The sequence below is a fragment of the Myotis brandtii genome, unplaced genomic scaffold, assembly GCF_000412655.1.
Source record: "Myotis brandtii unplaced genomic scaffold, ASM41265v1 scaffold332, whole genome shotgun sequence".
NCBI classification, from domain to species: domain Eukaryota; kingdom Metazoa; phylum Chordata; class Mammalia; order Chiroptera; family Vespertilionidae; genus Myotis; species Myotis brandtii.
The window spans coordinates 2,078,976-2,086,468 of NW_005362797.1; positions in this window are offsets into that span (position 1 = coordinate 2,078,976).

The window sequence follows — 7,493 nt, forward strand, 5'->3', positions numbered from 1 at the left end:
GCCCGCGCGCGCTTGAAAAGCCTGGGTGCGAGGCTGGCTCCTTCTCTCCCGCTCGGGGACAAACAGTTGCCTTGGGAACGACGCTAAACGCCTTGGCCGTGGCCCTCGGAGGGGCGATCGCCAACCACCCTCGCTCTGCTCCCGGGCTCAGTGAGGCCGCGCTGGTTGCTTTGCATGCGGCACGTGTTGGGAAAGCGGTGGCCGCCCGAGAAATAAGAAAACCGTCCCTGATCTCGAAAACCGGACTCAAACTGCAGCGGAGCCGACCCTTCCTGTTTGCGAGCGCAGGCCCTGGCCCCGAGGGCACCCTCGTGGGCACTGGCGTGTCAGAAGGGCCCATTTTCCATCCCCATCCCCACCCCCCACCCCCCTGCGGTTTCCCCCTGCTAGATGGAGGTTTAGCGAAATGACTGCCACCATGGGCCCGATCGGTACCCTTGTCTGTCTAGCGCTAGGAGATATCGCTACGCCCTGATGACACAGTGGAAAGTCCGAGACTCAGGAGGGTCCGCAGACACACACGCCTGCAGCCGCACAGCATTTTAGTAGCAGCGCGCAGCCTGGGATCTAGGCTGTGCGTCTCCCGAGCCTGGGAGTCTCTGCTCCATCACACCCCAGCCAGAGCTGACACTGAGGCTGTCAGATGGCTCCATTATTGGGGAACTTTACTGTATAACCGAAGGAAGCTGGAGGAGCTAAGGGAATCTTTTTATTTTTATTATTTTCTGAACGTGATTTTCAATCGTGTCCTACAGACAAAGTACTAGCAGAGAAGACGTTACTTGGTTATTCTCCCAACTCTCGGAATCTAGCTAAGAATATGAAATCAAGTGGATTTCTCAGAACTGCCATTTCATTGAACATCCTCTGTCTGTGATTTTGGCACGATTGGGGCTTGGATAATCTCATGATTTTTTTTTTTTTTCGGGATCGAGCAATAGTCACATCCTGTTTCTAAGGTTACGCCATGAATGGTCTTTCCTGGGGTTTTACGACCAGTAGTGGTGACGGCACTGTAGCCAGGGAAAGGTTGTTCTTTGATCGGAGGCCATCGTTGCCACTTGCCATTTATTGCTGCTGCTTAAACTTTTACTCAAAGCCTCGTTCAAAAGCTGTGGTTTTCTTTCTGTGGGCGGCTAGTCGTCATCCCCAAAGATGTTTGCCAAGTGAGCAAATATCTGAACTTCCAACGAGCTGCTCACCATAAAAAATACCTGCCCAAAGAAGCAATGCATCACATTTCTTTTTGCCACGCATATGGGATAGGAAATACCTATGGCAACATCTTTGTATCAAGTCAGAGGGTGATGTGAGAAAAGAGATCTGACTGTGTCACTAACACATTGGGAATTCTTGGGTAAGTTCCTTAGTGCCCAGAACCTCAGTTTTCTAGTCTGTAGAATGGGAAGATTGGATTAGATGATTTCCATATTTCTTTCCAGCTCTAACCTTTGATTCTGCTGTGAAGAATTTGGAATATTCTTAGAATTTGGAACTTACTTGTGTCATTATATTCAGCCTGATGATAGTGCTTTAGGCTTTTAATATCACCTTTATATTTATTTTCATGTTTAATCTTCACATTTTTTCTAGAGGGAGTCCCCATTTACAAAGAAGTTAGGTTTGCTAAAAAGTTTGCCCCAGATTTATCTAAAACATGAATCAGTGTGCCACAAAATATTCCTTTAGGCTTATTACTTCAGTCCTGGTACATACCAAATTTGCTGCTTTTGAGTGGTAAGTGAATTAGCTCCCTAAATTGTGAGCTCCTCAAGGACAGGACCCATCCAATTTATCTTCATATTCTTAGTAAATTTCATTTTACAGTCCAGGGACTTAATAGAGTTTTGTTGACGGAATGAATGAACAGTAATTACAACAGTGGGAGAAGAATTGGATGTAGAAGGGTTCTTGAGTTCCAATCAATACTTATTGAGAGTCTACAATGCAGAAGTATTTTCTTTCAACATTACAAATTTCTCTCTCTGTCTCCACTTCTTCAAATTAAGGAAATATCATCATTATGGGACATTAATAATGCCTTCTTAAATAGTAGGGCTTATCGCCAGGCCTTCCTTTGTATGCATTTTATTGCATTCTTTGAAGAATACAAAGATTTAGAAGAAAATGATTTCAAAAAAATCTGACTCACTCAAACCAAATTGCTCACTTTCCCCGTGTATTGTTGCTTTTCTCATTGTTGTAAAGAGACAATGTCCTGTACCTAGCTTTTGATCTTTTTTGAGTTTTTTGAAATAAATGTCAGGATTGATCAGTCAGTTTGAGCAGGCACAGCTTCGTCTGTTCTAAGTATTTTAATTGAGTATCACTCAACAAAGTAGGAATTCTTTAATGATCTTAAGTTTTACCATTTATAAAAAGATGAAACTGGTGAGTCAAGTCCCCTATGACCATAGCTCTATTTATATCCAGATCTCCAGGGGTCTCCTAGTTACTAGGGAATTCTGTACAAATTCCTCACAAAATTCACAAGCAAAATATTAAGCATCATAAAAATCCTAAGTTTGGGAAGAACAAGAGAAAGTCCATCTGGTCCACCTTTTCCATTTTCAGATAAGTTCTGAGAAGTGATTGGTTAGGGACAGAGCAGGCTTTAGAATTATACTAGACTGATCTGGCCTTTGACCTTTGATTACATTTTAATAAAAGATTAATCATAATAAGAAGAGCAGAGGAATGCTGCCATTCACAAGGCCTCCGAGTGACTGTGGAAAACTCTTGCAATGACTTTGCTTTGGACTTTGTTATCCCATTTGGGGTTTGGCTGTCTTGAATTGTTCTCTGTGCTAGGTCTTATCTATACAGTTGTTTAAAATCGTTGACCTTCATTTAAGTTGCTGACCCTTTCCTGTTAAGCCTTATCATGCTTTCTTTACTTATGTCTTCTCAATTCTAGCCGTGTTTCCCTCTCTTATCCCCCAAAGCGAATGTTTTAAGATGGCTAACAAACAAATGCAAAGGAATGTAGCCGTACAATTACAATTCTTTTGTATTTTTTAGGGTATGGCAAAGTGCTAATGAAGAATAGTCACGGCTACAGCTTCATTTCTCATAATGAAACTTTTAGGCTGGTTCCTCAAAAAACGGTCCTCTTCTTCAGCTGATTAAAACAGGTATGGACTGGACTTGTTCAGAGATGGCATTCTTTCGCAAAAAGGAAACCTCGTTCCATGGCTCCAGCAGCACCTAACCTTTAACCTAGCTGGCTGACTAGCAAATGTTTAGAAGCAAAACGCTGTTTAGAAAATAACAATGGCTTGGTGGAAGCCTATGGTATCGCCATACAAAACACAGGCTGAGATATATGCTCCAACCTCAAGGTCTTACAAAATACAAGTTCCCACGGCGACAGAGTGCTGAATAGCTCTCGTGGGTTCTTCTCCTTTCTTTAGGGTTTGAAAACCAGAAATGCCTCTGTTAGAATCACTGCGTCAATAGGCCATTTAAATGATGGCTTATGGATTTTGCTGCTATTCAGTTTTGAGGTCATTTCCTAGGTTTCAAACTTAGTGCGAGACAGGTGCAGCGATGCCACTTTGCGTGGCAGGGAAGAGCTAGAGCAGTGAAACATGAAACTATAAATCAGTTCTCTTGTCACCAGTCTCTTCGGCTGCTCTACAAGAGGGTGCTGACTCGGCAGCATTCCGCTGGAGTGGTGAAGGGAACGAGGCCGGGGAAGGCTTGTTCCCCAGAGCCTGCCTGTGGAGGGCGCAGAATGATGGGAGACCTGGGATCTTCCCGCTGCTCAAGACGTTGACTATAGCCTCAGATTCCAACTAATTTTTCCTTGACTTCTGATCTGACTTTCGTCAATTGAATGACCTTTTAAATATTGTCAATAACCACACCTGATATTTGTCTAGGGCTTTATTGTCTACAAACTAATTTGATCTTTTTTTCTCCTCTCATGTAATCCTCACACAAGCCCTTGAGGTATATGATTATTATACCCATTGTACAAATGAGATAACTGAGTCTGTGCGGCTGAGCGGCCAAGGAAACAACCATTTAACCTAGCAAAGAATATTACACAATATTGTAATAGAGGTTTCTTGGGAAATAACTGTTTTCCAAACAAAACAAACAAACCAACAACAACAAAAATAAACCTTTCGTTGAAATAAGACAAAATTTTTGTCTAAACTCTTGGTTTGTGGAGGAGAATGTGAGAAGAGAGGGGCATTCCAATACTCATTTGTACAACGTGAAAATTCTCCCAAAGGGAATATGTTCAGGGAGCAAGTGATCCCATCATCCTGTTGTGCCGCCTAGAATTGGTTTATTATCCAAGGACTGAGAGTCTTTACTTAGAATGAATAAGGACTCAGGAAGCATCTTCACTGGACTTAGAAAGAGACCCAGTTTTTCTGTTCAAGTACAACTTGCCTTTGGCCATATTTTCTCCATGACAGGAAGCGGGGAATGGGGTCATTTAGGTGAAAGTAGGGAGAGAACTGCTGAAGCAGGAAGGCCGAGGCCAGGTATGTGCTTGCTCAGGGTCATACAGGGTACAGGTCGGGATCCCAGCAGAACAGTCCAGCGTGTTCCTGAGGAGGTGTGGCTTGCCACCAAACCTAGGAAGACTAGCTTGATTTTTGGGTTAATAGAGGACACACTGCTTCAGGGGGTTTAGCATTAGAGCAAAGGACTCCCCTCCCCCTCCCCCCCACCTTTTTTCCTCTCCTTTGGAAAATCCACACCTAATGTCTTCTCTAGTTCCATGAGTGAATTGAGCTCAACACTAAATAATTAAATGATCTTTCGGTATTTATTGACTCAGTTACTATGATGAGGCCAAAGAATATATGATGGTAGCTTCTGCTACTAACTGGTTGAAGAGGTAAGATACAGAAAAGATAGCAAGCAGAAGTGGATAAGAGGTATAGGAATTCGGGAGATAAGAAGTTCACAAGGAGCTATGATAATCAGGAATGCTTGGAAGCTGGGGCATTTAAACTGGACATGAAGAGAGGAGGTGAAGATACGGACAGCCATGTGGATCCTGGGAATGGCGTGGAAAAGGCAATGAGTTGGAAGGGCACAATATGTATTCAGGGGGTAGAGAGTAAACCAATTTGAATCAGAGAGTTCATATTTGTAGAATAATGGGGGGGAAAAAGTTGAAAAAGTAGATCAACCAATTGTTGAAGGGCTTTGAATGCTGAGCACAAGGACTTAGCATTAAATCCTTCCGGCACTGAGGAGCCAATGAAAGCTTTTGAACAGATAAGTGACATGACAAAACTAATCTGGCGGCCGTGTATTGAATGGATCAGAAGAAGACAAGATCACTGGGATGATAAAGAACCATGGATGTGATATTAAAACTTTTAGGACCTTCAAGATTATCTGTTTTTCATTTTTTTTAATTGTCTAAAGTTTTACATGTGTCTCCTTTTCCCCCCCGATTGAGACCCTCAAGATTCTTGATCCAGGCAACACGGTAGTGCCGTCCAATAGAATTTTTGCGACGAGAAAATGTATGCTGTCCAATATGATAACCACTAGCCACGTGGGTCTACTGAGTTCTTGAAATGTGGTGAGTGAAAGTGAGGAATTGAGTGTTTTATTTTAATTAATTTTGATTTAAATAGCCTCATGTGGCTGTGGCTACCATATTGGACAGCACAGATCCAGAAGGTAGGACAAAGGTTTTTCATTATGATTCAAAACCAAACCACACAGTTACCAAAAGCAGACCTTCCCTCTGTTGGAAGTGGTGAGACCCATTCTTTGGTATAATCCACAATCAACATCAATTTACCCGATTTACCATTATGGTCCAGTTCTCTGCATGTCAAGCCCCCAGTGAAAGTGTCAATTTGCGCCAATCTGGCACTGCTCTTCAGGCAAACTGAGTCATCCCCAAACCTGCCATTCCAGTCTACCACTGTGGCCACATATCTCTCAACTGAATAGTCATTGAATCATTTGTAAGCCGCTAAATGCCTATTGTTGCAGGGATCTGCTCTCTGTAGGGTAGAAATGAGAAGTTGCTGGTTACTGTTTTATGTTGACTGAAGTTACTTTTGCACTTGATTTTTTGATTCATGAGGAAATAGTGATTCAAGAACTTCCAAAATAATATAATTTAGAGAACACACTGCTCAGTAGGTCAGCCACATTAAAAAAAAAAAAAAAACCAGCTTGAATTTAGTGTAAACAATTAAAGCACAAAACCTATGATCTTATCCCATCGAGTATTTAAAATCTGAATTCATATACTTGGTCCCTAAGTCTTTCTAACCAGTGGCTGCTTGTGACTTAAGAGCTCAATAGGTCAAAGCACAGAGCTAATGAGGCCCCAAGTCATGGGTCTAGTCTCATTAATGGCCCATTATTTTGCTCTGTTCTCTATCCCTGACCCCTTGCTGTGTTGCATATTCATGACCTTGGTCACAAGGGTGGAACAGGCCAGAGAGGGACTAGTGCAAATCCATCACCACAGCTACTAGCAAAACAAGCTCTGTGAATGGAGGGCAAGAGGTGTCCTCTACTATACAAATGAAAGCATTTGAGAAAAAAAGAAAAACAAGAACAGGGCACACATACCAGGTGAGTGTGCTGTTTGGAAAGATTGCACTTTAGGCCATTAACTAAATATATTGATGAACATTGCAAGCTGGAACACACAGCAGGACATGTAGTCTGGTTATAATTCACTGAGATTATGGGACACTAAATAGACAGCTATACTTGTATGCTAAAATTGATAATGTTTTCCTCATGGTATAAAGTCATGGTCTAACATTTGCTTGTTCTGTTCTGATAGCAACATCTATTCAAATTTAAATGTTATATTAGAATTCTTACTCTATTCTTTACCTATAGGAGTCATTCATAAATGATAATAGCAAAATTTTAAATGAGATATTTTGTTGACAGAGATAGTAAAGCTTTTCTAAACAATCCTGTATAACATTAAATGAAATGTAAATCCACACACAAACAGCAAGAATCTGTTCCGGCTCTTGGAGATGATGCGAAGTAAAGAATCCCAAATGGTGGATAATTACCAAAATGCCATTGGACTATGGGCAGAGAGGAGGGAACGGGGATGGTAGGGAGGCAGGAGACAAGATTTCTCTCCTGTGAGATAGCACAGGACAGGGGCTCCAGTTTGGGATTACAGATTTCTTGAGGAAAATAAATAGATAATCCATCCATGAAGACACAACTGACTATAGTTATATGTAGTGAATGAATTTAGACAGGTTACTTTGTAGAAACCATGAAATAAATTCTCTCTCTTACACACACACACACACACACACACACACACACACACATTCATTTTCTCAAAAGAATTTAAGTTCCATAAAGGCAAGAAGATCTATCATCTATCTATCTATCTATCTATCATCTATTGATCAATCTTAGCTACTGTATTCATAGGGCCTAAAAGAGTGTGGGATATAATAATATTTAAATAGGGCTTTGTTTTGAGGCAGATCTAGATATGTAAATATTAT